We start from the raw sequence: 9,577 nt of genomic DNA, 5'->3' as shown, positions 1-9,577 counted from the left end.
TAATTCTGTGGTCACTGTATTTTTATCTCCATGATTTTATAAACTTGGTATGTCTTATCAGCCTTTCAGTAGTCTAAGTAAGGAATTTTGATATGTCAATTAATTGCCCCCAAATAATTCATCCAATAACTTTAATCTTTGAAATGATTCCTGGCAGGTTTCTCAAGCTCTCAGTTATCATTTTAAGGTATGATAAGAGAATGGTACACAGAAGTTCTTGTGTAGATGTACCTTCATTAGGTTCAAGAAGGTGATGATGTTTCGATCCGATTGTTAAAAACCCAAGCGAAGGGACCAGCTTCAGGTTGCAGGGAAACTGTTCATGTTATGGGCCTTGGCGCATTGCTTGTTGTCTAGGTTACAAAATAATAATAATAATTATAATACTCAGTTATAAATTGGTGATAGCTTTTTATGAAGTTGCATAAAAGGAAGTTGATGTAATGTGATTTATGTCTCACATACTCTTTTTACTCTTTGTGCTTGTGACTGTATCAATCAGATTACTTATTCTTTTATTTCTTTTTTTAAAAGACATGTTTTCACCATGTTGGCCAGGATGGTCTCGAACTTCTGATCTCGTGATCTGCCCACCTCAGCCTCCCAAAGCACTGGGATTACAGGCGTGAGCCGCTGCGCCCAGCAATCAGATGACTTACTGAACACCGTTTATTTACTCTGCTTTGCACTGGGCCCCACAGAGATTACTAAAAATGTATATGGTAGGTCCCCTGTCCTTGAGAAGTTTTAAGTCTACCAGAAATGACATGAAATATAGGAAGACAGAACATGATCTCATATGATATCTATAATGAATGTTCTGCGGTAAGTTTCAGCCAAAAAGAGCTTTGATGAGTTCAGAGAGGAGAGAGATTCATGTTGATCAGAGTAGTTAGGGTAGGGGGGTACTTGGGAGGCTGAGGAGAGCTTATTTGGTCTATACTGACAAGAGCAGAAATGGCCTCTTGTCACAGCCCTTAATACTCAAGAGCCTTTAGAAGTAAAAATCCCAAGTGGGCTTCTCATCTAATGAAGACTATCCTGTGAGTTCTCACATGTTTTCAAAGGAGGCAGCTATAAAGAACGGAGTTCTGTGAGCTCGTTCATACACTCCACGTTATTCTCCAGCAGAACCCAATGATCAATCGCCTTTCCCCGAGGAAAATGTCTGAGTTATCTTATCAGGGAAGATGAAAGTTGGCTGTCATCCTCCCACTTGCCACAGAGCAGAGGGGATTGTTTCTCAGCTGAAAGGGAGCAGGTCTGGTCATATCCTCAACATTATCAGATGTCAAAAAAAAAAAAATTACCTCTGCCCCCTTTTGAGAACGTACCTCGATGTGATGGCGTGGAGTGATTCACGGTGCAAACACCTGTTTCCCATAATGGGCAAATGTGTGTTTTCTCTTTTCACAGCTTAGCCTACAATCCAGGGAAAATTAGTCAGAATAACAAAGCCAGGGTGAATTTGGGTCAGCCCGATCCAAGGGCCAGCATCTTGGATTTAAATTCGATCCGCCAGGGTCTTTCCTGGTCACAGTCACACCCTACCAGCTTACTGCCGCCTATGGAAGAGGTTTAATGACTGAAAAAGGCATGACCTGTGCACTGAGCATTCCTGGAAGGTTTTTCCTTTGTTTGCAGTGGTGGACAGTGGGCAATGGGACTGCCTTAACCAGCACGAACATCCAGATAAAGAAGCCTAGATCAAAGCCTCTCAAAGCCAAGCATAAGCCTTTCTGAGACTCACTCCACAGGCTCATTCATCCAACCACCATTAGCTCAATACCCGTGACTCTCTGGGCATTTCTCTAAGAACCACCCATGCCAAGATGAGCTCTAAGTCTGGGGAGAGATAGGCTGTTTCTCCCAAGGAGAAGAGTTAATGACAGAAGAGGGCATAGCTCTCAAAAGTCTAAAGGCCTGCATAGTGCTTCTCCTATTGAGGCTTTTGGAGACTCCATCTCAGAGGGCATCTCAGACACTCCATCATCATCTGATCTGGTAGACCTAAGTGCCCAAGTTGTAGAGCAGATTAAGTACTAGCTTTGATCTGCTCTGCAGATTTTTTTTTTTTTTTTTTGGGGGGGGTGAAGTCTTGCTCTGTCACCCAGGCTGGAGTGCAGTGACATGATCTCGGCTCACTGCAACCTCCGCCTCCTGGATTAAAGTGATTCTACTGCCTTAGCCTTCTGAGTAGCTGGGATTACAGGTATGTGCCACCACACCCGGCTAATTTTTGTATTTTTAGTAGAAATGGGTATCATCATGTTGGCCAGGCTGGTCTGAACTACTGACCCCAAGTGGTCTTCCCATCTCAGTTTCCCAATGTGCTGGGATTACAGGGGTGAGCCACCACGCCTGGCCTGCAGATCTTTCTCTTGCTCTCAGCCCTTTGCAAAATTGTGTGGGTCAAATATAACTTGGAACGTAGACAGCAGCAGCACACCTAAGTATGATATCCACTGCCTTCAGAGCTCAAAAACTCCTCACCAGCTGTTGTACCTCTTACTTGGTGGTAAAAAGTGAAAGATATCACAAATTTGGCTTCATCTCAGAAGGAATACCTCCAATCACTGCACCTCTAGAAACTTCGCCATAGGTTTGGTCTCTACTCTCTGCAACAAGAGAAATATATCGCAGATAGGGGCTGCTCCTTCAGCCTGGGTCCAGGAGTGAAAAGATACTTGGAACAGGGTCAGGCAGAGCTGCAGACAAGAAGTAGATCTGTGACCAAGATATAAATGGATGTGATTACAAGCCTCTGAGATGTGGGAGCTATTTGTTATCACAGAAAGAGCTAATTGATACACCTTCCTGTACCTTTTATTTCAGACAAATGTCACTTGTATCCTGATAGATGCCTCATTCTTTCCTATTGTCATTTCTTGGCTGGCAAATTAAAGTGCCCTTTTTCATCTTTTTGTGCCTAAATCCAGGCTTCAATTCACAAGTCAGTTATTTCTTAATCCCTAGATGGAAATAATTTCTACCGGTTAACTCCCAAAACACTTTAGTTGTATCTTTTTTTCCAGTTTATCACTTTCTGTCTTGCACCTCATGATTTGTTTGCATGCCTATTGTAGCTCCTGTGGTTGATTTCCTAACATCTACTCCATCTAAATCTGTTAGTCTAAACCAAATATTGTAATCCCATCTTTTTATTAGTGATTGTTTTTGCAATGGTATTAAAACCAAATCCTGGACAATGAAAAAAATAGAAGAAAACTCGGAAGGACTTCTAGGAAAAGTTTCCCTGCTTCCCACCCCGCTCAAAAGAAAAGAGCAAGGAAAGAGACAGAGGCAGCCCTTCCTGCATTTTGTGCCTGCTTTGCTAACACCGTGAGAATTAAGCAAACCTAAAAGAAAAGAGCCACAGCCAAGCAGAAACGAGCACAGAAGAGTGCCCTGTGCAGCTCCAGATATATGTCAACTGCAAGCATTCTCTACGGCACCAGTGAGCGCCTTGACCAATACAGACTCAACGAATTTATTTCATGAATAAGTCAAAGGAAAGCCGTTCAGATATTTACATTTTGGATGTAAGATCTTTGAACAAAGTGTTAGACAATGACAATTATTGTAGCCTGGAAAGTTGGTAGAGAAACTACTTAATAAAAATCCTCATGTATATATAGTTTTTAAAGCAAACAAACAAACAAAAAAATAAAATTATTGAGGAAGAACCCCTGCAAAGATAAAAAATTGGGAAAGAACTTTCTGGAACAGATAATGCATAATCTCTCTTTCTGAAGTCTCTGTAAACTAGGATAAAGATTATATAAATTTTCATCTGTACAGGAAGTCTAGGTTTAATTCTGCCATAGGATCCCAGTGAGTGCAGCCAAGCTAAACAAGGATGGGAACTAGAATTTTTGACCAGAGACCACACATAAAAATATAGTAGTTTATTATATGAAATAAAATCGACAGATATTTCTGTATTCATATGTATACATGTGTAGTAGATTCACATCAAGTCTTTGAAAGAACATGGTATTACATTGCATTATCACCCTTTAGAGCGACCATTCTCCTGTTGCTTCAGAGGGCTTCACTATCTCTCTACTGAACAGAAGAGTAGGTGACTTTTCTTTGGGACCTTTCCCAAAGAAGCTCCAAAATGGAAAGTCATGTTTTGGAAGCCTGAAAAGGTTGTGTTAACCCCTTGAATTGCTCAACTTCCTACCATGGAATATATTAATATAAAGCTCCCAGCAAATGGATACTTTCAGTAAAGTGAATGAGGTTCTACAGAGTTTTTGTTTAATCTTAGAAACAGTAGAAGATGTTGGTCAACTGGTCCACTGCCCCATGGACAGGGCAGCTAAGGTTTCTATCCTTATGAGAAAAAAGATAATTATAAGATCCATTATATAGTTATTAATTTCTGGTTTCCTTTATTCTGGGAAAGAAAAACCCAGTTTTCCCTTGATCTGCGGTTCTCTTTTCTCCCCCACTTTAAATTTGAAATGCATGGATATTACTGGGGAGACTAACAAAAGCAAGAGGGACATGGTTACTCATAAATTTAAAGCTGAAGCTCTCATTTAAGCAAGCAATATATTAGAAGGCATGAAATGCTGTTCTATAGCTATTATTTTTTTCCCTTGCAATTCTGAGAAAAAAACCCTTCATTCAACTGAAATGGTATGTCTAACATGAGAGAATGCTGAAGAATCAATATTCAGTTGCAAAAGTACAGCTATTTATTCTCTCAGACACACAATGAATGATTCTCAGGCACTGATGTGCTCAGCTCGTAAAGGTAGTGCAATCTCAAGGTAGTCGTTCCAGTATGGTGCAGGATTTGAAAATTTGATGTGACATTTCTGTCTTTGGTATTGACTCACAAGAAAGTGTGAAAATAAAATCATTCTTTATTCTGCAACTCAGTTTTTCTGCTTTTACAAATGAGCACATTATATTGCAACAGTCTTAGCACACAGCCTTGAGAAGAGCAGCTGGTTGTTCTCCTTTGCTTATTTCCTTTATTAGGAAATCATCAATCGTTGGCTCATCGAATCCCCATCCTGCAGAAAGCAAGTTGTCAGCACATGGTTGTTGCATCAAATACATGGAGAGCAAGTGGCTTTGTGTTTGACCTTTTGGGATAAATGCTAAGTGGAAATCCAAGGAGCAACTTTGACAGGAGCTAGTATGGGAAGAGGGCTAGAGCATGAAAGAAGAGAAGGCAAGCTGAGGTCTCGGCTGACCCAAGCCTGGTAACTAAAGAGATCATTAGGAAGCAGAAGAAAGTGTTCTTTGCCTTTTTCTTTATCTTGCCTATTAAAAGATGTGAAATTGGCATTTCATGAGACACTGATGATATTTTAAACATTTATGTCAAAGATTCATCTCACATCAATTCTAAGTTGCCTGTATTATAGTGTGTTCTGTCGGTTGACTTATTTAAGAGAGTAGTATTATAAATAGGTAGTTAACTAGAGACTAAAAAGGACCATTATTTTTAGATTTCCTTAGTATTTTTATTTCCATTCACTCATTTATATAATATAATTTTATTGAGTAGGAAGCTAAAAATTAACATGGGATATGAGGTGGCTGTTATCATGGGACTTGCTGATCTTGGCTGTAGGTGGCATAATTGATCAACAGCTCTGCCACTGCACTTTGAAATACACCACCACATTGTGCCAAGGATGTGTGACAGTAGGCAGCCTACATCCCAAAGCCCAAGGCCATGCTTCTCCTGGGCTGCCCCCTTGGCCAATGGCTGAGTGTGGCAGGGACATAAGGCAGGCTTTTTCCTGGAAGACAAGGACTCCTGTGATGGGTATCATGATCCAAGAACTGCTCATCAGCTTTGCCGATTCAGTTATCCCTTGGTACCTTCAGGGGATTGGTTCCAGGACCCCTGTGGATAATGAAATGAAATAAAAAACCAGAATCCAAGGATACTCAAATCTCTTCTCTACAGTGACATAGTATTTGCATATAACCTCATCTGGTACATCATCCTGTATACTTTAAATAATTTCTAGATTATTTGTAATATCTAATACAATGTAAATGCTATGTAAATAGTTGTTTCACAGTATTGTTTTATGTTTATATTGCTTTCCAGATATTCAGTCTGTGGTTGGTTAAATCTGCATATGCATAACCCGTGGAGAGGGAGGGCCAACTGTACTTTCTTAGAACCACAATGTGGTGTAAGACACTTGCCCCCAACCACACTCCCTCTCTCCATCTCATCTCACCTCTAAGTTCTCACAGCCCTCAGCCTCCTCTGCCTTTCCCCCTGTCTTTCTTGCAAGCATCTTTTCCCTCTCAGTCTGTGTGTCTCCCTCTTGGAGGGTCCAAATTAACACAGGGTAGGGGAAGAAAACTAGTCATTTATCATCTTGCTGAGTTTCGACAGGGACCTACAGGATCTAAAATCTGGGCCCTAGCTCCTAGGTGGGGAATTAGTGTTAGAATGACCCTAATCCCTACATTAAAGCTTTCTGCACCTTTTTCCAGGAGATGGTTTGACTCTCCAAGGTCAATAGTGTTGCTGACCTGGTACCCTTTGTTCTGGACAGCAATATGAAAGTATGCTTAGTCTTTCTAATCTCCTTTACCTTTCACTGAGGGCATTTTCCTTTTGACACATCTTTACTTTAGATGTATCATCACTTTGGAGCCATATAAACGTGGAATAAGTTACTTAAACTGCAGAAATCTTAATTTCCCCATATATAACTTGGGAAAAATAATACCACTTATGTTGTATGGTCATTCATTATTTGTTTAGTAAATATGTACTGAATACCTAGTAGGCTTCAGGCATTATACTATGAAGAGAAAATTAGGCAAAATATCTAAAGCATGAAGCTCACAACTTGGCTTATAATAGTTGCTCAATAAATGATATTATTACTGATTTGTTGTTATTTTTATTATTGACACGATGATTGAATTGTAATTCTGCTCTTTAATCTGAGAAATATTTTCCCTTTTTATGGTGATTTTTGCATAGATGATCTTATTCATTACTTGCCACTTTTCAAATTTAATCCTTAGAATCTTAAAACCTCACTTCTCCCAGTTTATCCCTCTGTCTTCACATTCAAATTTCTTGACAGAATTGTCTATACAGTTTTATCATAGGTCATCTATGGCACGTTGTTGTTGAAATGTGTTGGCTTGGGCTGCCATAACTAAGTACAAGAGCCTGAGGGGTTAAGCAACAGAAATGTACCATCTCACAGTTCTGCAGGCTGCAAGTCCCAGATCAAGGGTTCAGCAGGGTTGGTTTCTTCTGAGACCTCTGTCCTTGGTTTGTAGCTTCACATGGTCTTCCCTCTGTCTGTGTGTGTCCTGACTTCCACAGACACGCAGAGTTTCATAAGGACACCAGTCATATTAAATTGGAGCCCACCCTTCTGACCTATTTAATCTGAATTACATCTTTCAAAGCCCCATCTCCTAATACAGTCACATTGGGAGTTAAGGCTTCAATGTATACATTTTAGAGAAAACCATTCGGTTCACAACACGCTATTGACTTTCTTCCTTTGCTCATTTTACTTGACCTTACAGGGTAATTCAGGAGTACTGTCCACACTTACTTTCTTGAAACCTCTGGATTTCTACAACCCCGATGTGCTCCCAATTTGTCTCTTACTCCTCTGGAAAAGGAGACTCTTTTTCAAAATTAGCTTTCACTTTCTGACAATGAAACACTGAAGTTCCTCAAGACTTTGACCTTGACTTCTTCCCCTCTCATTCTCTCTCTACTTGCTCACCTCCATCCACATGGCCTACGTAGAAAACTCTTGTGTTTTTATGTGGAGACTAGAAATGTTGTCTTGACCTTTCTATGCATATTCCCCTGTCTGGAATGTAATAGACACTGAGAAAAACAGAGGGTTTTTTCCCTGTTCAGAATGATTGTTGTATTGAAATATATTTACTCTATAAAATCACCTCTTATTCCATCGTACCAATACATTCATAGGAGGGAATTTCCAGACTAAGCTCAGATGAACTTGTGTGGCCCTTCACAGAGCTGACCCACATGTGTAGCTGTTCTTGACATGAAGGTGGTGGAGCAAGAGGGGAAATTCCAAGCTGCAGAGTGCATGAAAACATTTTTTTAAAGTGAAATGATAACCATCTCCACTGCAACTATTCTGTGGCTCTGTTGTTTTATGACTAAGGACCCTAATGCTGCTGCCACACACGGCCAGTGGGGATTTTTTTTAGTCTGAGCTGAGTTATTTCATTTGCTAGGCTATGGGGAACAGTTTCAAGATATTATAACTCTCTTGACTTAGATGTCATTCTACAGTCCCTGAGATAATGCATTACTATTACCAATCAGAAATGAAAAACCGGAAGGGTGTGAGGGTGGAGCGGGGGCACGAGGGATGAGAAACTGCTTAATGGATACAGTCGACCTTATTCAAGTGATGGTAACACTAAAAACTCAGACTTCACTACAATATATCCATGGAACAAAAGTGCACTTGTACCTCTTAAATTTATACAAATTAAAAAAAAACGAAAGGGGCAAAATTCAATCATTCACAACGAATGGATGTGCTGAGTATACAAGCATCAAGTTTCGTGCTGGCAAGTGGAGAGGCAAGGAAAATGGAGGATGGGAGGGTCCCAGATGCAAGCTCCTCAACCTCATCAATGTCGTGATTGTGCCTGGGCCAGCCTTGTTCATGACAATCAGAATCCCACCTGTCCATCCTGGACACAAGCCTTAGCTTGCCAACCTCAGAACAGACCCTGCCTGTGTTTCCCCCAAGGCAGCATAACTCCACTTTGGACGTAAATATGCAATTCTGCCCATTCAAGGTTCTTTCACCAGGAACTATTTAATTATATGCATTCCATGTTTGTCCTGAGGTAAATTAGCCTACGTGATAACTGTATCAAAACCTCCAACTGAATTTTGCTCAAGGGCATCTAACCTACTAAATGTTATACAAATGAACATAACTGGACTTACATCATTTTTTAATTAATACATTATATTTATACCTATTTGGGGGTACATGTGATATTTTTATATACGCATACAGTGTGTAGCAATCAAATCAGGGTTTTTAACCATCACCTCAAACATTGTCATTTATTTGTGTTGGGAACAATTTCAAATCCCTTTTAGCTATTTTGAAATATACAATAAATTATTGTTAACTACAGCCACCCTATTGTGCCACAGAACACTGAAACTTATTCCTTCTACCTAACTATATATATCTATATATTTTATCTATTAACCAACCTCTCTTCATCCCCCCAAAACATACCCTTCTCAGCCTTTGGTAACTATCATTCTAATTTCTCCCTCCATAAGATCAACTTCTAGAGCTCCCACATGGAAGTGAGAAATTTGTCTTTGTGTGTCTGGCTTATTTCACTTAACATAATGACCTCTGGTTCTACCCATGTTGCTGCAAATGACAGGATTTCATTCCTTTTTATGGCTGAATAGTACTCCACTGTGTGTATTTACCACATTTTCTTTATCCACTCATCCATCCATGGACACTAGGTTGATTCCATATCTTGACTATTGTGAATAGTGCTGTAATAAATATAAAAATTCTGC

The sequence above is a fragment of the Cebus imitator genome, unplaced genomic scaffold, assembly GCF_001604975.1.
Source record: "Cebus imitator isolate Cc_AM_T3 unplaced genomic scaffold, Cebus_imitator-1.0 Scaffold43, whole genome shotgun sequence".
In the NCBI taxonomy this organism is placed as follows: Eukaryota; Metazoa; Chordata; class Mammalia; order Primates; family Cebidae; genus Cebus; species Cebus imitator.
The sequence above is the reverse complement of the archived record's forward strand: the minus strand, read 5'-3'. Positions refer to the sequence as shown.